Source organism: Rattus rattus, chromosome 3 (assembly GCF_011064425.1).
Source record: "Rattus rattus isolate New Zealand chromosome 3, Rrattus_CSIRO_v1, whole genome shotgun sequence".
NCBI lineage: Eukaryota > Metazoa > Chordata > Mammalia > Rodentia > Muridae > Rattus > Rattus rattus.
This window is the reverse complement of record NC_046156.1, coordinates 93772782-93797391: the sequence shown is the minus strand read 5'-3', so window position 1 is coordinate 93797391 and position 24610 is coordinate 93772782. Positions and strand designations below refer to the sequence as shown.

The 24610-nt window shown below is 39.2% G+C and overlaps 1 pseudogene; it reads right to left on the bottom strand.

Annotated features, from left to right (window-relative positions):
* Positions 1–12676: 12676 nt before the first annotated feature.
* LOC116895860 overlaps positions 12677–24610 on the bottom strand; it is a 51869-nt pseudogene continuing 39935 nt past the window's right edge.

Here is a 24610-nt window from a genome sequence, read left to right as displayed (position 1 = left end):
CGGTGTGTTTCTTCTCTGTCCATTCCCAAACACTCACAGAAAGAAAGCTCTCTGGAAGTCCATGATTTTCCTACCTTTTCCATTGTTGCATCCTAGCATCCAAGGTGCGTTCCTCAGAGTGAGCTGGCAAAGCTGTTTTAATGGGACCTTTGTTAGATGTAGGCAGGTAAGGCTATAGTTAGCATTGTCACTGTAATCCACATACTGCGATGGAAACAAGTTGGACCCCCCCCCACACACACACACACACACACACACACACACACACACACACACACATTAGCTAATTCTGTTTCATTTTGTTTTGGTGGACCACAGGATCAAATCCAGGGCTTTACACATGAGATATGCACTCTGGACTCATTGGTCACATAGTTTCAGTGTATTCGGTTTAAGAGAAGTGGTTTTTATAAGTGGTAGCTTTGAGAAGATTAAAAATAACATCACATCCAAAAGAACCAACTGTTTTTACTCAGAAAACAAATGCACACTCAAGTTCAAAGGGCTTAGATTCTTTGTAATGAACAAGCTTCTACCACTCAAAGTAAACATTCGAGCCATTTGGGTCCTAGACTCTTCAATACAACTGAAATGCTTAGATCCGGAGACCCACACTGAGCCTTAAGAAGGAAGGCCTTGGTTCCTGTGCACAGATGACAGTCACAGGGCACGAAGCCTCGCTTCATTCATAAGATCTTCCAGCCACTTAGTTTCCTAAGTTGACTTTAACTAGGTTATTGCTAAACATTTTATAAACTATTCCCATTTCAGGAATTTAATTTAGTTGATTTGTCATGGAAGGCACTCTTTAAATGACACAAACTTTGAGTTCAACTTTGTCATAAAGTCACTGTAATGAGTGAGGGTATTTAAAACAAATATTCAAAATACATATTAATCAGTTAGTTGTCCCTTACAGTCTTAGTGGTTGAAAATGGTAATACGCATAAATGATAATACCCCATAAAGATCCCATTTCTAGGCATACATGCTTACAAAGAAAACTTTTGTAATTTTTCACAGGGTTCCCTTCTTCTGCTTATGGACTCCATCACTATATCTAAACCCTGCAGTGATCAAGGGTCACAGAAAAATTCCAAAACCAGCAATGTAATACATGTAGTCTAAACTTAACATGTCTGGGTAGGTCACTCTTAATCACTCTCTTTATTACCTGAAACTCTTGATTTGATAATCTTTCCTTTTTGAGGGGTTTGTCAAAAATTTCCTTAGCATCCACTGTGCACATGACTTTGTGTCATCCTTGATTCATTCATACCTTAATTCACTCATAACCTCCTTAGACTCTTCTTTATTACAATTTTTACTTTTCTGGATAGTGGAGATTGATCGGTGAGGTATGACTGTCTCTATGTCACAAAAAATTAAATAAAATATTTTCTTGTATCCATTGTTTAGTTTTTGATTCCTCTATTCCATTAAAAATTAGCATGATTTGCTGTGCTTATATTTGTGAGACTTATTTTTTTTCCCCCTTAGAAGCGTGACTTTTTTTCTTCCCCACCACACAGTCATTTAAATCTGGAAATTCTATTATTATTACCACTGCTATTTATATATTAGTGCACCAAAATTCATTTTTGTTTTCTGGACTAAAAATAGCTCTTTTCTGTGCATGACTACAGGCAATTTCAGATTTATAGGAACTGTATTCTCAGAGGTGTTTAAGTCAGACCAGATTTCCATGTGGGTGCTGCTAAATGCATTTGTCTGGCTCTTAGGCCACTTCCCAAGTCTCCTTAGCCCATAAGAAAATTAAAATGTTTTAGTAATAGTCCAGAGGTCTAAATAGGTCTGAAACCCACGTCCCAGAAGCAAGAATCATTTGACACAGACAGAGAAAGCTGCAGCTTCTTAACCCTATCTATAGACACTGCGCTTAGGGCTATTTGGAATTGAAAAAATATGTTTTTGAAAGCAAGATTCCTCAAGTTTCAGTGAGTAGAGCAGTCATTTGAGGGTTTTGTTGAAGTGCAGTTCTGCTTCATTAGGCTTAGGATGGAGCCTCCAGCTGCATTTAGTAAGCTCCCAGGAAATACCAGGCGCTGGTCCTTAGACAGCAATTTGCAGGGGAGATTAACCAGTCATACGATTTCAGTCTCCACAGACCCCTACTCCCTAAATTTACTATAACAACCTGTCATCTTCCCTTCCCTGTGAGTTTCACACTAAGCATAAAACCCCCTCTTCCCCTACTAAAGCTGTTTCCAGCTAGCTTTAGGAGGAAAAAAGGGGAGTAGCACATTAGTTCATCTTCCTGTGAATCATGCCACACTAGCCCTAAAATGTTCTGTAATAATTTATTTTAGCAGCTCTGGGGATCAAGCCCATGTCTTCCTGCATGCTTGGCAAGCACTCTACTCTTGGGGTGTTTGGTTGAAAAGCTGTGACTTAGTTAAATGGAATCTCTAGGGAAATTCGTAATGTTGTAAGAGAGTAAGCAAGTTCTGAAGGTCCTGCCTGTGGGCTTGGCTGACCAACCTGGTCAATATGATGACCACATACATGGAGTTCCTAGCCAAAGATGTGTTCAAGCCAGGATCTTCCATGCTCTTGGAGGTGTGTCCCAGTACCCAAGGATCCTCAGTTATTTCTGCATCTCTCCAGTGATCCTCTGTCCCCACTGCTGGACTAACAAAGTCTTTGACATTGACGTAAGTTGATCATTTTCTCTTGGCTAAATTCTACTTGAAACAACTTGTATTTTTCAGCAAAGTACTTTGTACAGGCACTGTGATAAGTTGATAGAGGAGCAGAAACAAGGCTGAGTTCACAGCTAGAGTTCATGGCTTGATAGGGATGTGTTTTTGCCAAATTCTTTCCCTGGAGTAAATGACATTTCACATGTGCTATCGCTCAATATGTTTGCAAAAAACTGGCTGGGAGCTGTGGACAGTTGCTTTCTTGGGAGCTCTTCTTCTGAATCCTGCTTTGGTGTTCTGGCTGAGGACCTTCGGCCATCAGTCTCACTTTGACTCAATCACTTCTTTCCTTCCACTTCCCTACTCTGAGTTCTATAGACCTCACCCAGCATCATTTCTCCTGCTTAATTACGAGATTTGATGTTATGTTAAAAATATATAACATTATATAATATAAACTCAATAAACTTCAGGAAAAATTCCTGGCTGAGTAATGGTCGACAGATATGGATTTTAATATTTGACTGGATTATTTTATATGGTGTGTGATGAAGAGTAAAAGAAAGCAGTGGGCACAGGCCTTACTTCTGTTTCAACTGTAGACCCTCTACCATCCAGTTACTGGATAAATGCCATAGGTCACTGGTGGCATATCCCAGGCCACGATCATGTCAGTCTGACTGTCCCAGGTCATGAGGTAGTAACTTTGTTCTGCTGTACTTTTGTGTTTCTCTGCCATTACCATTTGTTGTGCCTACCGGAGACCCAAAGCAATGGCTCTATCCAGCCTTTAACCTCAAAAAATTAGTTTATATGATGTAGTTAACTAGTGCACTAGACATCTGACCAGTTAACCGAAGAGAAATAGGTAAAAAGATAGATTTCTTTGAAAGATCTGGGTCACATGATGATAGCAGCTGACCTGCAGGTGGGTCAGTGGGTCAGCAGGCTAAATGAAGACAAGGGAACACCCAGCTTGTAGCTAAAGCCTGAAGGCTGTGTCTTGGTAGAATTCCTTCCTTTTGAGGATTTCAGTTCTTTTCAGACTTTCAACTGACTGAATGTAACCCAGTCACACAAGAAAAGACCATTTTTCTCACTCTTACCCTTTAAGCTTACTGATCAAAACATTCATCTCATCAAAATTGTTGTTGCAAAAGTATCAAGAATAATATTTGTCCACTTATCTAGTGACAAGCTAAATTGATATACAAATTAACCACTGCACAGGAACAGGTGACAACAAAGATCACATTGTATTTCAAAATACATGGAACAGCATCTCATTCATGAGAATTATCTTTAGACTTCTGGGGACCGATCTGACCTTATGCAAGAAACTTTCATCCTTGGTATCTGCTCAATGTAGAGTTCATTCTCTAGCCAGGAAGATAAAGCTTTATCATCTGGGTTGGACAGGAACCAGAGGAAGACAAATGCTAGAAAAGGCAGTAAATCTGTTATTAGGGAGGAAATTATTTCCTATGTTTCAAAGAAATATTAAATTCAAAATTACTAGGGTCATTTAAAAATCTTGAAGTTGATAATTCATCTGATTATCTATATAAGACAATGTAGGAGAAATGTTCAGTTTGTTCAACCATGCTGTATTTAACTCCTTTTAACAATGTCTTATTGTTTAATGCTTAGAAGTCAGTGACACATTCATGTTAACTCTGAGTGGTCCCATTGTTGTCCACACTCAGTTTGTGATTTTGCCAATGAAAACGTGTTTAATCTTAAAAAAATATGATCTTGAAGCTTGTGTGGATGGAGAGCATGGCCAAGGTACATAATGCAGATCAAAACTTTGGGCTCTTTTAGTCCCATGAAAACAAAGAATGTGAATTGACATTCAGCTCAAAACAAAATCATCACATACCGCTCTTTGGATATATTTTATTGATATTTTCAAAATGAGATCATTTGTGTTCAAAATGTCACTACATTGTGTATGCTTCAGTTTATGTCAAATACCATAGAGATAACCTTGTTTGGTAATGTAAAAGATGTTATTAGACTATGGACTATCGGAGTCTGTGTATCTCATATTTTTAGAAGAGTAAAATTTATCAATAAGGATGGCATATATCACACAGGGCAGCTTAAAGAAAATTCTCATCTTATTAACTAAGCCCTGGAGGATTTATTCTGTTCTGAAAAAAAATGAACATTTCTCCTTTATAGTGGATTGGTCAGTTATGACCAAGTGAACTAATGTTTACGACTTGACTAATCTGTATAATCATAAAGCTCATTACCTTAGGCTGAAAGATGGTCAGAAGAACTAGAGCAAGAAGAGAACATCAAAAATAAACATTGTGTAAATACTTGAGCATCAGACATTGAAGATGGACCCAGCAGTCCAATATCCTGGGTATTAGAGAGATTTCTCTTTCTGTGTTCTATCAAACTATGATCTTCCTATTATCCTTTTTAAATATTTAATTTACTTATTATATGTGTGTGTGTGTGTGTGTTACCTACATGTATATCTGTGTGCCACATGTGTTCCTGTTCCAGAAGATGTCAGATCCCCTGGAAATGAAGTTATAAGTGGTTGAGAACTGTCATGTGGGTGCTGGGAATTGAACCAAAGTTCTCTAGAAAACCAGCTAGTGCTCTTAACTACTGATCCGTCTCTCTCGACTAGCCTTCCTATACTAGTCTACCTTCTTGTTAAATCTTGATTATTTCTACAGTGTAGGTATGGCTGCTGGTGCCCTATACTTCATTCACCAGAAGCTGCTCTGCGATTGCCAGAGACCAGCTGAGCCAGCAGCATCTCAAACCAGGCTCCTGGGAAGGTGACTTGCATGGATGCTATGAGAGCTGATCCCTGAACGACTGAAAATTAAAAAATAAAATTAAAAAAATTTAAATTAATTTATACTTACATTACATATGAAGTAAGAGCTTTAATTGTTACTCAGTGGCCATCATTCTGTATGTGTTGTCGAACACTTTTGTGTGGTACTCTGTCTAAATACCTGTGATTGCCTTTGATAGCACACACAAAAAAAGATAGGTCTTCATAGTTTATGTCTTATGGTGACAGAGGCATGGTTCTCAAAACTCATAGCCTTTGTCTGTACTATACTATCTGAAAAGAAATCAACAGGAACTTCAAGAGTGCTAGATTAGGGCTGAAGCTGTAGATCAGTAATACAAGGCTGGCTTCACCAGCAGAATACCCTGGTCTTCATATATTAGAGCAGAAAAGTGGGTTGAAGAGGAGAATGACATCCGAGAACCTTCAAGAATAAGGCTAATTGTACAAACCTTGAATGCCGAAGTCTGGACCACTGCAGCAATAACACAGTAATTAACTTCAGCCTTTTCATCTCACAAAACTGTTCAAACTGTTGCAGTGGGTCCATAGAGGCCTCTCTCAGAGCAGTTGCATTTGTCCACAGCAGATGGGAGTGAGTCCCACTCACATCAGCAGGGGGGCACATCTAACAGATTGTGTGCACAGATTGAGGGCAGGAATACAGTGCAAAATCTGCACGATCAAGAATTCATCAGTCTTGCTAGTTGAAGAGGAGGTATGCAGAATTTTAAAACTGTTTCCAGAAGTGAAGGATATGAAAGATGTATTAGTTTGCTTTTGTTGAGCCAAAATGCTTGAGGAAAAATAAGTAAAGGGGGAGGGGAGGAATTTGGCGTGTGAGTTCAGAGGTTTCTGTTCAGTTCATGGTGGACTGAATCCATTGCTATGGACCCAAGGGGACTTGGTAGAAAACATAGCAACAGGTTGCTCGCCTCATGGTATCCAGGAAGCAAAGAGGCCAACAGAAAGACTAAGGACAAGATATATTCTTATATATTCACATTCTTATATATCGTCTATATTCATGTATATAAAGGCACAATCTCAGGGACCTTCTGAGATTGTCTCCTATTGGTCTCACCATCGCCCACACAATCTGACATCATTGATGAATTGACGTATTGATAAAGTGACAACATTATCATCCAATTATCTCTCATTGGTTTTGTCAATGAGAGGCCAAGTCTTTTGGGACAATCATATTTAAACCATTTTTAAAAGACAAGACTTCCATTTCTTTATAAACAAAGAACTGCGAATGAAGAAAGAGTGTCCAAAGCACAGTGGACAGAAACTGCAAAATGTGGGGATGAAACTGAGAGACTTTCCTCCGGTGGATAAGGTGAAGTCCTTCCCAGACTGAATGACCAAGATGCTGAGTCTTGCAATCTCAACCTTCATTGTGCTCTGATGGACTTCTCATCTGAACAGTTGGAGTAGAACACATGTCATGGCTTCTGTGGTGAACTCAGAAAAGAGAGGGTTGAACTAATCCCAGCCAACCCTTTGGGTAAGAGCCCCTGCTCTAACACTGATGCTCACAGGTCAGGAGACTGCCAGCTTTCCTAGGTGCTGTGACTAGGTGTTCAGGGAGCTTGTGATACAGCATGGGGCTCTCATATGGCTTATACAGAGCAATGGAAGATGTAATTTATGCTAGAATGTATGCTATAGTTTAGGTCCTAAATTTGATCATATTTTTAGGTGATGAAACCTTTAAAAGGTGGAAAGTTGGAACCTATGAGAGGCCATCGGACTATTGGCCTTGGCTGAGATTAAGGTAGTTGCATGGCCTTGGTTACTTACCACAATAATAAGATGCTTTGTGGTCGTTCTTTTTGATGTATAGGACCTCATGGATTTGTAGACTATTACCTCCTGAAGCAATACATACTCTGGTATAAAAGAGCAATTCCCTCGACCAAGTTGTCTGAGAGGAGAGGAGGGGAGTGGAATCTTGACGTGGCCATGGAAACATCGTGGTTCTTACTGACTTTCTGTTGGGGTTGCTGAGTAGAGCTTCCTCTCAGAGTGGTCTCCTTGGCGCCCATGGCACCTCAGGAGCTGGGCTGCAATTCATGCCCTCAAAACAAAGCGACTTCCTCCTAGTTCTCAAAATCCAGAGGCCAGTGCCAAAGCAACAACAGTGTGGGCTGAGTGGGAAAGCAGAAGTGTACTTGGCAGTGTATTCCTGAGCCATTGGTAGGTGTTTTTCCAAGCATCGTAGCTCTTCTGTGCCCTTCCAGGCAACAACCTCAAGGAAAGCACTCCCTTATGGATCCCCTGTCAACTGTGAGTGTGTCAGCCCTCGGGACTGGAAACAGAGGAAATAATTCAAAAGAATGGATAATGCAGCAACTAAAAGTTCTCATTTGTTTTGTGAAATACAAACTCTCCAGAAACCTTGATTACTTTCCTGAATCACTCACAGACTATAAAAGCCAGGGCTGATATGGACAGAATCCCGTACAGCCTGCAGAGTTTGAAGATAATGAATGGAATCACCCTTCATGTGCTTGATACTCACAGTCAACCATATGAACAGTGAGAGTCCTCTCAAGGCTAAACCCCAGCTAGGCTGCTTGCTTATGAAAGGCAGACTGGATCTTATTCAGCATTGTTGGTGGGAAAGTGGCATTAGTACAGTGCCTGGCACATAGACTCTTTGAAAGCAACAGAAAGAAGCCTGGGAAAAGACTGTGCATAATTATTGGAAAGTGCCTGTTCAGACTGCAGACAAACTGCCGGTCCCACTTGCCGCATTAGTCGTCCTCTCTGAGTCTGTTCCTATTGAATAAAGTGCCAAAGCTTCAAATAAGGGTAACCCTGTACATTCTGTAAACCACTCAGCAGAAGGACCAGTAATTAATTAAATCTCAAAAGCAACCAGGTAAAAGTTACAACTGACTTTATTTTAATAATGATGTGTTTTCAACACATACTTCCTCACATAACTCTAATTCACATGAAATGAATTCCATAAAAAATCATCCTATATAAAAGATGAGTAGGTTTTTAATTTTCTAATAGATTAAATATGTTCTAATTTTTACATAGATATAGAAGTAAAAGAAAATGTTTATCTTCGACACCGGGGAATGAAACCCAGGCCCTCAGGCATGTTAGGCAAGCACTTTACCAATTAGCTATATCCTGAGGCCAAACATATTGTTTATCTACAACTTTGCATGCCAATAGGTACTTTGTACAGTAATTATTCCCTTCTATATTAGTTATAATTCTAATACCAATTACAGTTTTCATTTCCCAACCGAAGTCTATACTCAAGGAAACTATTACAGGGATTCTATTATGTTATATTTAAAGCAATTCATATATATATATATATATGCATTTAATATATGTATTTATATGCATATATATGAGTTTTGTTATTCAATGATAAGAGTATAGTGTCTCTTTGCTTGGAATTGTTCACAGAATTAGTTTTATTTTGATTCATTGAATCATTTTCTACTAATTATATTACTCTTAATTTACAGATTATACTACTGTTGCTATCTTGAGCTCAAATTTTAACGCATATGGTGAAAACATGGCAACAAATGTATAAAATTCGATAGCTCACAGTTTCACATCTTAGCTTTTTCCTCCTAAAGACAGTACATTATCTTTGTAACTAGAAGAAATCCAGAAGAGAGGTTAATTTTTGATTAAATATTTAATTTTTCGAGACTTATGTTCTGCTATGCAAAGATGATGGGTCCAAAGCTCCTTTAATTAGTTGAAAGTGGAAAGTTAATTACATATAATTATAACTGCTTCAGGATAGGACTGTCATAGTAGTCACACTGCTGATATGTGGCTAATTTTGCCAATGACATTCGAAGAAAGGTTTTGTGCTAATGTTTCTGATGACATTAACCTACCTCTACAAATTTGCCAACCAAAGTATATAAATTTTTAACTTACAATAATTACTCCTATTTGCTTTTTTAAATTTCATTTTCTTATTGCTTCAAAATTATATGTGTGCTGCCTAGTTGTATGTCAATTTTTCACAAGCTAGAGTCGCTGCAGAATCTAAACTGAGAAGCTGTCTCCATTAGATAAGTCTGTAGGTAAGCCTGTAGGGTATTCTCCTAATTAGTGATTGATGAGGGATGGCCCAGACCATTGTGGGTAGTCCCACCCCAGACCCAGAGGTTCTTTGATCTATAAGACTGAATAAGCAATGCGAAACAAATCAGTAAGCAGCATTCCTCCTTGTCTTCTGAATCAGCTCCTACCTCCAGGATCTTGTCCTTTGATTTTTTTACCATGACTGCTTTTCATGGCTGTGATACCTACTCTTGGATGTCAACTTAACTACATCTGGAATGAACTACAATCCAGAAATGGAGAGGATACCTGTAATAGTTTGCTTTTGTTTGGTTTGACATAGGTGAATCCACTTCTAGTCCCGGACCTTTTAGGTAGAAAGGACCTTGACAGTAAACATAAAAGTATTACCTCCTTTCTCCATTCCTTCCCCAAAGGGGCCTATGTCCTTTTACAAGGATAACTGAACAGTGAGGAAAAGGAAACAGTGAGACATTCCAGGGGCCTACTGGATACTCTGGGAGAGCCCAAGAAACATTGTGGCCCTCATGTTAAATTACAGCTTATGGAGGTCAGGTGATTAATGGATATTTCACTGAAGTTTAACTTACAGTATATCCTGTGGGTCCCTGAACTCATTTTTTTGTTATTTTCCCAATCACAGAATGTATAATTGGGATAGATACACTAGGAAGTTGGCTGAAATCCCACATTGGTTGTGTAACATGTGGGGCGAAGGCTATTATGGTTGGAAAAGCTGAATCGAAACCATTAAAGATGACTCTGCCAAGGAAAATAGTAATCAGAAACAGTATCAAATTCCAAGAGGAACTGTAGAAATTAGTGTCTCCGTCAAGGACTTGAAAGATTCATGGCTAGGTTGGGGGCTTCCGCCACATCTGTTTTAATTCTCCTATCAGTGAAAAGACAGATGGGTCATGGAGAATGACAGTTGACTATTGAAACTCAATCAGGTAGTGACTCCAGTTGCAGTTATTGTAAGAGATGCAGTGTCCTTATTTAAACAAATTAACATATCTTCTGGTTATTGTATGAGATGCAGTGTCCATTGATAAGTGGCTATTAGCCCAAATGCTTGAATTACCCTAGATGCCTAGAACAAATGAAACTCAAGACGGATGATCAAAATGTGAAGGCTTCACTCCTTCTTTAAAAGGGGAACAAGAATACCCTTGGCAGGGAAGAGAGAGGCAAAGATTAAAACAGAGACTGAAGGAACACCCATTCAGAGCCTGCCCCACATGTGGCCCATACATATACAGCCACCCAATTAGACAAGATGGATGAAGCAAAGAAGTGCAGACCGACAGGAGCCGGATGTAGATCGCTCCTGAGAGACACAGCCAGAATACAGCAAATACAGAGGCGAATGCCAGCAGCAAACCACTGAACTGAGAATAGGACCCCGTTGAAGGAATCAGAGAAAGAACTGAAGAGCTTGAAGGGCTCGAGACCCCATATGAACAACAATGCCAAGCAACCAGAGCTTCCAGGGACTAAGCCACTACCCAAAGACTATACATGGACTGACCCTGGACTCTGACCTCATAGGTAGCATTGAATATCCTAGTAAGATCACCAGTATAAGGGGAAACCCTGGGTCCTGCTAAGACTGAACCCCCAGTGAACTAGATTGTTGGGGGAAGGGCGGCAATGGGGGGAGGATGGGGAGGGGAACACCCATAAAGAAGGGGAAGGGGGTTTGGGGGAAACCGGGAAAGGGAATAACACTCGAAATGTAAATAAGAAACATTCAAGTTAATTAAAAAAAAATCCTTAAAAAAAAAAAAGAGATGCAGTGTCCTTACTTAAACAAATTAACATATCTTCTGGTACATGGTATGTAGCTATTGATTTACCAAATGTCCATAAGGATCTTTTTCAATACCTGTCGATAAGGACCACCAGAGCAATTTGCTTTCAGTTGGGAAGGACAGCAGTATCCATTTACCATTTCGCCTCAAGGATATTAACTCTCCAGTCCTGTGTCATAACTTCATTAGAATAGATTCTTAATCGTCTCTTCCACAAACTATCACATTGGTGTAATATACTGATCAAAAAATGCACCAAGTAAGCAGGAGGCAGCAACCACTTTGAAGTTATTGGTAACCCACATGCACACCAAAGATGAGAAAAAAAAATCCAACGAAAATTTAAGGACCTCCTAACACAGTGAAATTCTTAAGAGTTCAGTAGTGTGGGGCTTACAGAGGTATTCCTTCTAAAGTGAAGGCTGGTATTGTACCTGTACTCTCCCACCACCAAGAAAGAACCATGAAGTTTAGCGGCACTGTATGGATTCAGAAAACAGCACATTCCTCACATAGATATGCTACTGCCTCTCATACACCAAGTGACTTGGAAATCTGCTAGCTTTGTGTGGGGCCTGGAATAGAAGAAGGCTCTTCAATAGGTTCAGGCTGCTCGACTCCTTGGATGGTAATGTCCACCAGATCCAATGTTATGTGAAGTGGCAGTGGCAGATAGAGACACTGTGCGGAGCCTTTGACAGACCCTATAGATGAATCACAGAAGAGACCTTCCTTTTAGGATTTTGGAACAAGGCTCTTCCATTATCTATAGAGGACTTTGAGAGACAGCTCTTAGCCTGCAATTGAGCCTTAGTAGACACTTAACATTTGACAATGGGCAACCAAGTTACTATGTAACCTGAGCTATGTATCATGAGGTGAGTGTTATCTGACCCACCAAGTTGTAAAGTAGGATGTGCACAGCAAAATCGATTATCAAGTGGAAATGGTCTTGAGGGCTCAAGCAAGTTACATGAAGAAGTTGCTCAGAAGTAGTTTCTATGTTCCAATGTTTTCTGGTGTTAAAAATGCACCTATAGACTCAGGAAGTGTTCCTTATGATCAGTTGACTGAGAAAAAGAAGACTAAGACCCTGATTTACTGGTAGCTTTGGACATTATGTAGAATCTACTGAGAAATGAACAATTACGGCATTACAACTTCCTTCTAAGACAACTCTGAAAAAACTAGTGAAGAGAAATTTTAACAGTAAGTTAAACTTCAGAAAGTACACATGTTCATACATTTTATTTGAAAGGAGAAATGTCCCAAAGTACAATCATTCAGTGATTTCTTGATCTAGACTCTGTTCTTGAGTGAGATTTGGATCTAGGTAGTTCTTTTTCCTTGATTCCTTTTATTTTGAACATCACTTATAATGTTTTGAAATCTGTTTTATAAGGGCCCCTAGCTTTGCCCTCTTTCTTGGGCTGGGACTTGGACAATGATCTTGAATTGGATTTAGATCTTGAAAAGATCAACTTCAGGGTTTGAATCTGTCATTGGCAGAGTGGCGTTGGCTATGCTGTGGTCTTCCTGTTGGTCTATTTGTAGGACAGTAGGATCTGATTTCCTATCATTGAAATCCAAACAGCAACTCCTTAATCTTCTCTTTTCATAACTCAACTCTGAGAAATTATATACTAGTCATAATTACCATATTGTAACAAGCTATATTCCTTCCTTCCTTGGCTTTCACTTGATGTAGTATCTTCTGATCCCTTTGTGGGAACTAAATTTCAATGTGATGTCCCCAAATGCATGTTCTGTCCAAATTATGTAAAGCATCTTCAGCATTACAAGCATCCTCAAACAGAACATAAGAATGTTCTTGGATGTTGAGTGTAAAAATCAAGTGGAACATAAGTATCTATTATTGGACCATAGAGACCAACTTTCCAACATTAATCTACGGACCTGATATAGGCTTCCATTTCTTAAAGAACAGAGAGATGTTGGGGGTAGAGGGTGGGGTGATAGGTAGTCAGACATGACAGTGGCAGAAATCTGGGCTAGGGCACTATCGGGTTTGGCAAATTTTCCAAGAATCCTACATTGGCTCACATTCACTCTTAAATAGCTAGTTCTTAAAAGAATAAATACAAATGAATAATATTTTTTTCTTTTTTTTTATCTTTATTAACTTGAGTATTTCTTATTTACATTTCGATTGTTATTCACTTTCCCGGTTTCCAGGCCAATATCCCCCTAACTCCTCCTCCTCCCCTTCTGTATTGGTGTTCCCCTCCCCATCCTCCCTCCATTACCGCCCTTCCCCCAACAATCATGTTCACTGGGGATTCAGTCTTCGCAGGACCAGGGCTTCCCCTTCCACTGGTGCTCTTACTAGGCTATTCATTGCTACCTATGAGGTTGGAGCCCAGGGTCAGTCCATGTATAGTCTTTGGGTAGTGGCCTAGTCCCTGGAAGCTCTGATTGGTTGGCATTTTTGTTCATATGGTGTCTCGAGCCCCTTCAAGCTCTTCCAGTCCTTTCTCTGATTCCTTCAACAGGGGTCCCGTTCTCAGTTCAGTGGTTTGCTGCTGGTATTCGCCTATGTATTTGCTGTATTCTGGCTGTGTCTCTCAGGAGAGATCTACATCCAGTTCCTGTCGGCCTGCACTTCTTTGCTTCATCCATCTTATCTAATTGGGTGACTTTATATGTATGGGCCACATGTGGGGCAGGCTCTGAATGGGGGTTCCTTCTGCCTCTGTTTTAAACTTTGCCTCCCTATTCCCTGCCAAGGGTATTCTTGTTCCCCTTTTAAAGAAGGAGTGAAGCATTCCATTTTTGGTCATCCGTCTTGAGTTTCATGTGTTCTGTGCATCTAGGGTAATTCAAGCATTTGGGCTAATTATCACTTATCAATGAGTGCATACCATGTGTTTTTCTAGGATTGGCTTACCTCACTCAGGATGGTTCTATCCATTTGCCTATGAATTTCATAAAGTCATTGTTTTGATACCTGAGTAATATTCTATTGTGTAGATGTACCACATTTTCTGTATCCATTCCTCTGTTGAAGGGCATCTGTGTTCTTTCCAGCTTCTGGCTATTATAAATAAGGCTGCTATGAACATAGTGGAGCACGTGTCTTTGTTATATGTTGGGGCATCTTTTGGGTATATGCCCAAGAGAGGTATAGCTGGATCCTCAGGCAGTTCAATGTCCAATTTTCTGAGGAACCTCCAGACTGATTTCAGAATGGTTGTACCAGTCTGCAATCCCACCAGCAATGGAGGAGTGTTCCTCTTTCTCCACATCCTCGCCAGCATTTGCTGTCACATGAGTTTTTGATGTTAGCCATTCTTACTGGTGGGAGGTGAAATCTCAGGGTTGTTTTGATTTGCATTTTCCTTATGACTAAAGATGTTGAACATTTCTTTAGGTGTTTCTCAGCCATTCACCATTCCTCAGCTGTGAATTCTTTGTTAAGCTCTGAACTCCATTTTTTAATAGGGTTATTTGTCTCCCTACGGTCTAACTTCTTGAGTTCTTTTTATATTTTGGATATAAGCTCCCTACCTGTTGTAGGATTGGTAAAGATCTTTTCCCAATCTATTGGTTGCCCTTTTGTCCTAACAACAGTGTCCTTTGCCTTACAGAAGCTTTGCAGTTTTATGAGATCCCATTTATCGATTCTTAATCTTATAGCATAAGCCATTGGTGTTATGTTCAGGAAATTTTCTCCAGTGCCCATGTATTCGAGATACTTCCCTACTTTTTCTTCTATTAGTTTGAGTGTATCTGGTTTGATGTGGAGGTCATTGATCCACTTGGACTTAAGCTTTGTACAGGGTTATAAGCATGGATCAATCTGCATTCTTCTACATGTTGATCTACTGCTTGAGTTCAGAGATAGTGATTCCCCCAGAAGTCCTTTTATTGTTGAGGATAGTTTTAGCTATCCTGGCTTTTTTGTTATTCCAGATGAATTTGCAAATTGTTCTGTCTAAGTCTTTGAAGAATTGGATTGGTATTTTGATGGGGATTGCATTGAATCTGTAGATCACTTTTGGTAAAATGGCCATTTTCACTATGTTAAACCTGCCAATCCATGAACATGGGAGATCTTTCCATCTTCTGAGGTCTTCTTAAATTTCTTTCTTCAGAGTCTTGAAGTTCTTATTGTACAGATCTTTTATTTGCTTGGTTAAAGTCACACCGAGGTATTTTATATTATTTGGGACTATTATGAAGGGTGTCGTTTCCCTAATTTCTTTCTCGGTTTATTTCTCTTTTGTGTAGAGGAAGGCTATTGATTTATTTGAGTTAATTTTATACCCAGCTACTTTGCTGAAGTTGTTTATCAACTTTAGTAGTTCTCTGGTGGAACTTTGGAATCACTTAAATATACTATCATATCATCTGCAAATAGTGATATTTTTATTTCTTCTTTTCCAATCTGTATCCCCTTGACCTCCTTTTGTTGTCTGATTGCTCTGGCTAGAACTTCAAGAACTATATTGAATAAGTAGGGAGAGAGTGGGCAGCCTTGTCTAGTCCCTGATTTTAGTGGGACCGCTTCAAGTTTCTGTCCATTTAGTTTAATGTTAGCGACTGGTTTCCTATATATGGCTTTTACTATATTTAGGTATGGGCCTTGAATTCCTATTGTTTCCAGGACTTTTATCATGAAGGGGTGTTGAATTTGTCAAATGCTTTCTCAGTATCTAATGAAATGATCATGTGTTTTTTATCTTTCAGTTTGCTTATACAGTGGGTTACAGATGGTTTTCCATATATTAAACCATCCCTTCACACCTGAGATGAACTCTAATTGATCATGATGGATGATTGTTTTGATGTGTTCTTGGATTTGGTTTGCAAGAATTTTATTGAGTATTTTTATGTCGATATTCATAAGGGAAATTGGTCTGAAGTTCTCTTTCTTTGTTGGGTCTTTGTGTGGTTTAGGTATAAGAGTAATTGTGGCTTCATAAAAGGAATTCGGTAGTGCTCCATCTGTTTCGATTTTGTGGAATAGCTTGGATAGTATTGGTATGAGGTCTTCTATGAAGGTCTGATAGAATTCTGCACTAAACCCATCTGGACTTGGGCTCTTTTTGATTGGGAGACCTTTAATGACTGCTTCTATTTCTTTAGGATGTATGGGGTTGTTTAAATGGTTTATCTGTTCCTGATTTAACTTTGGTACCTGGTATCTGTCTAGAAATTGTCCATTTCCTGCAGATTTTTAAGTTTTGTTGAATATAGGCTTTTGTAGTAGGATCTGATGATTTTTTGAATTTCCTCTGAATCTGTAGTTATGTCTCCCTTTTCATTTCTGATTTTGTTAAATTGTACACACTCTCTGTGTCTTCTTGTTAGTCTGGATAAGGGTTTATCTATCTTGTTGATTTTCTCAAAGAACCAACTTTTGGTTCTGTTGATTCTTTCTTTTGTCCTTTTGTTTCTACTTGGTTGATTTCAGCTCTGAGTTTGATTATTTCCTGCCTTCTACTCCTCCTGGGTGTATTTGCTTCTTTTTTGTTCTAGAGCTTTTAGGTGTGCTGTCAAGCTGCTGATATATGCTCTCTCCTGTTTCTTTCTGCAGGCACTCAGAGCTATGAGTTTTCCTCTTAGCACAGCTTTCATTGTGTCCCATAAGTTTGGGCATGTTGTACCTTCATTTTCATTAAATTCTAAGAAGTCTTTAATTTCTTTCTTTATTTCTTCCTTGACCAGGTTATCATTGAGTAGAGCATTGCTCAACTTCCATGTGTATGTGGGCGTTCTTCCCTTATTGTTATTGAAGACCAGCTTTAGCCCGTGGTGGTCTGATAGGACACATGGGATTATTTCTATCTTTCTGTATCTGTTGAGGCCTGTTTTATGACCAATTATATGGTCAATTTTGGAGAAAGTACCATGAGGTGATGAGAAGAATGTATATCCTTTTGCTTTAGGATATAATTTTCTATAAATATCTGTTAAGTCCATTTGGTTCATGACTTCTCTTAATCTGTCTATGTCTCTGTTTAATTTCTGTTTCCATGATCTGTCCATTTATGAGAGTGGGCTGTTGAAATCTCCTCCTTTTATTGTATGAGGTGCAATGTGTGTTTTGAGGTTTAGTAAGGTTTCTTTTATGTATGTAGGTGCCCTTGTATTTGGAGCATAGATATTTAGGATTGAGAGCTCATCTTGGTGGATTTTTCCTTTGATGAATATGAAGTGTCTTTCCTTACCTTTTTTGATGAGTTTTAGTTGAAAATCGATTTCATTAGATATTAGAATGGCTACTGCAGCTTGCTTCTTCCAATCATTTGCTTGGAAAGATGTTTTCCAGCCTTTCACTCTGAGGTAGTGTCTGTCTTTGTCTCTGAGGTGTGTTTCCTGTTGGCAGCAGAATGCAGGGTCCTCACTGCATATCCAGTTTGTTAATCTATGTCTTTTTATTGGGGAGTTGAAACCATTGATGTTGAGAGATATTAAGGAATGGTGATTATTGCTTCCTGTTATATTCATATTTGGATGTGAGGTTAAGTTTATGTGCTTTTCTTCTCTTTGTGTTGATGCCAAGACGATTAGTTTCTTGCTTTTTCTAGGGTGTAGCTTGCCTCCTTATGTTGAGCTTTACCATTTATTATCCTTTGTAGTGCTGGATTTGTAGAAAGATATTGTGTAAATTTGGTTTTGTCATGGAATATCTTGGTGACTAATATTTTTAAAGTATTTTTTTAATGTTCCACATTCCAGCACTCAGGAAGCAGAGGGAGAGGGATCTCCATGAGTTTGAGGCCAGCTTGATCTACAAAGAGTTACAAGACAACTAGAGCTGCTGCAAAGAGAAACCCTGTCTTGACAAACAACGTTCCACATCTATAGCCATCAGGGAAATGCAAATTAGAGTCAGTTTGAGATAATATACAGATCTTATCTCTAGAAAGAGAAACATTTATCCACTATTGATGGAAGTTCAAACTGGTGCCACTACTTTGGAAATAGATGTGGAATTCCTCCTCGTCCCACCCCCACGTCCAAAGCTAAAAGTAGAACCAGTTATACTACTCCTTGTCTTATACCTAAAGGACTCTACTTCTTATCATAGGGATAATTCTCATGCCACTGTTGCTTTATTCACAATAGCAAGGAAAGGGGAACAACCTAGGTGGCCATCAACTGATGAATAATAATAAAAAGGCATTTACTTATGATTTGTCACTGACCCCTAAATTCCTTTCTATCATTGCATCTATCTTATATATGCAGAAACTTTATACTTGTAAAAGCATTTACTAGACAAAACCATTATGCATAGGCTCTCTTATGGTGTGTCTACAACCATAAGAACCATCACCGTGAGTTTCTGTGGGCACACAATAAGATGGCTCCAAGACTACACAATTATTTCCAAAAGTTCTTGTGGGGAATTCATAAATTATGAGAGTCTCTGGAAGCACAAAAGACATTTCTGCATTGCAACAAAGCAGTAAGGAAGCAAAACACAGTCTTCATACTCCTGTGGTCAAACCTACCTGTTCCCATGCTGGGTGCACTCAGTGATGACACTTCAGAGTGCTCTCTGCTCCCTCCTTCCCTTTGCTGCCTTCTGCTCTAGGACATCTATTTTTGTCCCCATTCCCATACTCCTCTCATGAGTTTTCAGATACTGATTCTATGCTAATGATTTCTAGGTTTTTCTTTCTTTGGTTCAGAGTTCTACACATAAATGATCTCTTCCCCCACCTCTTTCCCTACCTAAGCTAAACCAGATTGAACTGACATATGGGTCTAAATTTGAACAGATCTGCAGGGAAATGAGGTATGGGGGGACTATAAAGGGTCAGGGTGGTTTCAGGGGAGTGGTGGAGTGATGGTAGCAGTTGGGAGTGCGGTATTGCACAGTTGGTTGCTTTGGAAGAACAGCAGACAGTTCAGTTTGTCTACAGGGAAGCTAGGAAAGAGTGGGAAGACATGGTTGGAAGGTAATGGAGCCACATAATTTAAGCCATCTACTTTTTTAGGTTTTATTCTAACTATGGTGTCTATGGAGTGTTGAGGCCATTGACGTGTCAAGCTCTGGTTGCATTTTAACATAACCAATCTAATGGCAGAAAGGCAAGAAGTAGGGAGAAGAGCTGGAGTGGAGGGAACAGTAAGTAGGCTGCCCATTCAGGCAGGTTCGAAGTGGACACGCACCCAATGCTCACACGAACTATAATATGACTGAAATGCTTTCTGTAAAATGGTGTCACTATAAAAGTCATCAAATAAAATGGAAAGACAATAACAGTTTAAGTTTTCATTCATCTTCAGCCTTTGTGTTGCTTTGGAATATATCTTGCTATGTTTCATAATGTGACTCTAGTGATCCCCTTGCCTTATCCTTTAGAACAGCTGGGACTACAGCCATACGTGACCTCTTTTGTCTGTCTATCAGCTGTCTTTGTGCTGATATTTGAAGGAAAGCTGGTTTTAGTTAAAGGAATAGCTAGAGTTAGGCAGAGATTTTAAACATGGCTAATGAGAAATTTTTAAGAGTTCATAAATAAAACAAAATCATCTCATATTATGTATTTAACCTTGTTCTAAAGCTCATTATTCAGGGTTAATGTGATTTCCCTTGCAGATTACAAAAGAACAGAAACATGAAACAAAAAAAGAAGAGGTTACATTTCTCTTGAGATGTGAAAGAAAGCCTCAGGGTAAAATGAGAAAAAAATGGAATTAAATGGAAAAATGAATGTATAGCAAATATCAGCTAAAATGAAACTAATTAACTGAGCTAAAAAGATGGGTATTTGTTTATTTGTTTGTTTGTTTGTTTGAAAAATGGAAGATTGGACTGGAGAGACTGTTCAATGAGTAAAATGATTGCTTTGTAACATGAGGATCTGATTTCAGTCCCTGTCTAGTTCAGTTGAATCTCTCACACGAACTAGCCTCCATATTCACAGAAGTGTGCAACACACACACACACACACACACACACACACACACACACACACCCTCCTACACATGATCATATACACATGTATGCCACACACCAAACAAGAATGAAAGGCTACAACTTGTGCCTGACTGTGCTGGCTAGTTTTATGACATCTTGACATAAGCTAAGGTCATCTGAGAGGAAGAAGCCTCAACTGAGAAAATACCTCCATAAGACTGGTCTACAGACAAGCCTGTAGGACATTTTTCATAATTAGTGACTGATGCGGGAGGGCCCAGGCTGGTTTTCCTGAGTCCTGTAAGAAAGCAGGCTGAGCAAACCAGAGGGAATAACCATGAATCAGCCTTCCTTTGTGGCATCATTTCCTGTGGTAGTTTGAGCTCCTGTCCTGACTTCCTTCAGTGATGAAGAATGACATGGCAGTGTAAGTCAAATAAACCCTTTCCTCCCTAATTTGCTTTTGGTCATGGTATTTTATCACAGCAATAGTAGCCCTAACTATGATCTTACACCTTAGTGAGAAGGAAAAGGTGTTTAAGAAAGAAAAGGAAGTGTTAATAATTATGTGGAGAGAGTGCTTCTCAGTCTTGGAGCAGACAGTTGGAGAGTTAGACCACTGAACACACAAATGGCAGGTGAGAATACAAGTAATGCATACCTGAATTAACTCATCCCAACCTAGTGCCTTTATTTTCTGGGGACTAGAGAGTAGTAAAAGGGCGTAGGACTGTTTAAGGATCAAAATCACTGACATAGCTTTCAGTATTCCGATGTAGTCAGTAACTTTCCCATTTCAGAATGTGCTGAGATTCTAAGGACAAGCATTTTAATAAAGGATGATGATTTGAGATGAACTGGAAAAATATGCTCATGCTCTATTCCTTGAATGGTTTCAACCGTTATGAAATGAGAAATGGGGAGACATATGATTCCTACTTACATGTTCTCTACGTATTTCTTTTACTATTGAACATATCACAAGATGGTGCATGTGTGGATATGCAGAATGTATGTGCTACATCATTCTGGATAATGCTGTCATAACATGAGCAAGCACCTATTCATGATTTCACAACAATTTCACTGAAGTACTCCATATGTAAAATAGAGAATGACAATTAAACTCAAACATATTCAATCAAGACACTATTAAGATATCATATAATACTTAAAATGTTACTACTTCACATTCTTTTCAACTTAATTCTTTCAAAACAAAGTGGTAAATGCATGCTAACCACAACAGCGTCTACAGTAGTAAGGAAGTTTGTAAACTTTCCAAATGATTACCAAGAAAATTGTCCTATATCTTTTCTGGCTAGATAAACGATGCTAGCAGCAGGCTAGCACGAATCACTTCTAATTCTCTGCTGTGTAGGCAGGGCCTTAAATACATTTCTCACTACTGCATCTATTTTTAATATCCAATTCAGCTAAGAATTCTTAACTCACTGGCTCTGGCTTGGGGGGCTATTTGCAAAGTCTTAGGTGAAACACTAATCCTTTACTGAGCGCTTCCGTTCTAACATTTCCCCAGCAATAACAAAAACTAGATTTAAAAAGTCTGCCGTGTTTTCCTTCCTCAATATCCAAAATAAGTTGGCACACCAGCAATGGTACTGCTTTAATCCAGTGAGTATCAGTGAGGTGTGCTTGTAAACAAAAGGCAAGCAGCCAGTCGACCGTACTGTGAGAAGCTGCCATAAGTGGAAGCATTTCCGAGAAGCCAACCATGTTTTAGTCGTATGTAGATGGGATTTTTGTTTTTGTTGTTGTTATTTCTTTTTGTTGTTTTAAGATGAATAACGTTTTGTCTTGTTGCTCTTGATAAGATTTAATGTCTAAGTGTGAGAAATGCTCTTGTTGTAAAGTAACATCACATTGTACATATATGTGTGCAAATAATGTATAGCCATAAAAATGTTTTACGCTTTAAACATTAGCCAAAACAGAAGCCATTTTTAATGACAATTCAGCAAGTAGAATTACAGGAATATTACTCTTCTAGTTCTATATTCTTCTCTTAAGGGATAGAACACTTGCCTAGTGTATTTGAGGCCTGAGGTTTGATTCACAGTCCTGAAAAACAAAAGTCAATTCTAATTTAATATCAGCAAATAACATTTGGCTAAAAAGTCAATGTTATGATGATACAGACATTTATGAACCAACCATAAAGCAATTTCTAGTCAAATGAATTGTATTCTCTTCTTTGTTCAGATTTCATCCGAACAAGAGTTTGAAATGTGATCTGGGTAGCATTACCTCCCACATGACCCACCCGTGTCAACCTCTCCTTTCCACAGTCACTCTCTGGTAAAAAGAAAATCACTCTGTTCTCCAAGTTGGGAGAAGCCATGTGCCTACTCCTAAAAAAAAAAACAGCAGATCTGGAGTTGAACCTAGAACAACCTACTGTAACTCAAAGTATTTCCTTACAGAGCTAAGAGCATCTGGACAGTTAAGTTCCATGTCTACTTACGCATTGGTAAATTCAACGTTTTAAATTGGAAAGTTTCGTTTTCAGTGCAGAAGACAGAATAGGTGTCACGGTGAGAAAAAACAAACAAACCTCTGAGGAAACTTTAAAACTGTGTGAGAAAAGACATCATCTTAAACCCTCTTTAATTATTTCTAACTTTAAAAGCCCCAGGGCCTCCTGCATTGCCTATGATCCCATTCTTTTTCCTTACGTGTTTGTGCTAAGGGCACAGCGGTTCTTGTGGTCACAGGTAAGCACCACAGAAACGCACGTTAAGCGTAAAGGGACGTTAAGCGCACTCAGTTGCCTCTCTTAAGAAAGGAATGTACAACCAGTTTTCCACCCAGCACACTGGGAATGGAGGTGACGATTGGCCTAGGTGACCTCTGTACAATCTCCAGAGCCAGGCCACACCTGCTTCCTGCTCCCTTACTAATAGGACCAGAGGTGTATAGCCTAGTGACCTTTGTGCTATCTGTATGACTGAAACTGCACCAGATCCTCCCCCAAGCCCTTAAGATAATTATTGCATAGTCTACTTACAGAACACATCTTCATAGAAGAAGTACATGTACTTTGAAAAGAGTTTTGATATAACTATGCCTTAATCTTGATTGAGCACATGGGATTCTGTTACATGAGGAAACTTTTTTTGTTGCAAATTTTTCAGTATTCAAAGATGCCTAAAACAAACTTTTCTGTGTCAGACTCTAAGAATTTGAACACTGGCTACTGAGTCCTGTTGAGCCGAACTTCCTTCTTGCCTCTGGCAGACCATTACCTCTCCTGGCTAAGATTCTGTTTGCAGAGACAATCCCCACCTCCCTCACACACACACACACACACACACACACACACACACACACACACACACACACACACACACACGAGTCTTGTTGTCTATAAAAGGCTTTGAGCATTTTTTTTCAAGTATTTAAAGAATTTAACCTAAATAAAAATGATTTTTTGCAATCTGAGAAAAATAGCTCATGCCTGTAAGGCCAATCCTTTAGAGGCTGAAGCAGGAAAATTGCCAACCTTATGCAAGGAGAACTTGTCTCAAAATGGGAAAACAAGCAAGCAAGCAAATGCAAGCCAGGGCTTCTTATCTGAAGATTACAAATGAAGCCTTTCTTCACCTCTTTAGGACAGAGGTTACTCTGTAGCTCATGCTATCTACTCAAGAATGTACTCCTTAAAGGAAAACAAAAGTCCGTGTATCTTAAAAACTCATAATCTCAGGAATCAAACACGGGCCCAGATCTTGCAGGTAGAGCAGGCCTGGCTAAGCAGCTCTGGACAAAGCCCAGCGGATGGGTGACCATCTCCTCACCTCACCACACAGCTCTGAGGACTGGCTGTAGCTCACTACACAGTTGGTAGTGACTGCCCAAATTTCGCCACAGGGCTGGTGTTTGCATGTAACTCCACATGTAGCTTGTGACTAACTGTGTCTTAGCACAAAGCTTCAGATGGTTGGCTGGACATTAGCGGGCAGCCTATTAAGTTGGCCGTCCTTTTCTGCTGCCAGGCTTCATTCTGAAAGGACAAGGTTTTGTTAATCACCACTTGCCTGGTGATAAATGAAGGGAAAAAAAAGTCATCTTGTTGAGAAACCCCTGGAGGAATTTTGGCCCAGTAGTAACAGCTAATACATCCGTTTCCTTACATATTCTTCTCTGGAGACTTCTTAGCTATTAAGTAAGTGATTCTCCTCCCATGCTCCTCAGGAAGAGACTGGTGAGAAGAAAAAAAAAATGAAGGTGAGTTGAACAACTTCCACAGCAATGACTTAATTATAATTTAATCAATAATGTACTGGTCTGTAATAGT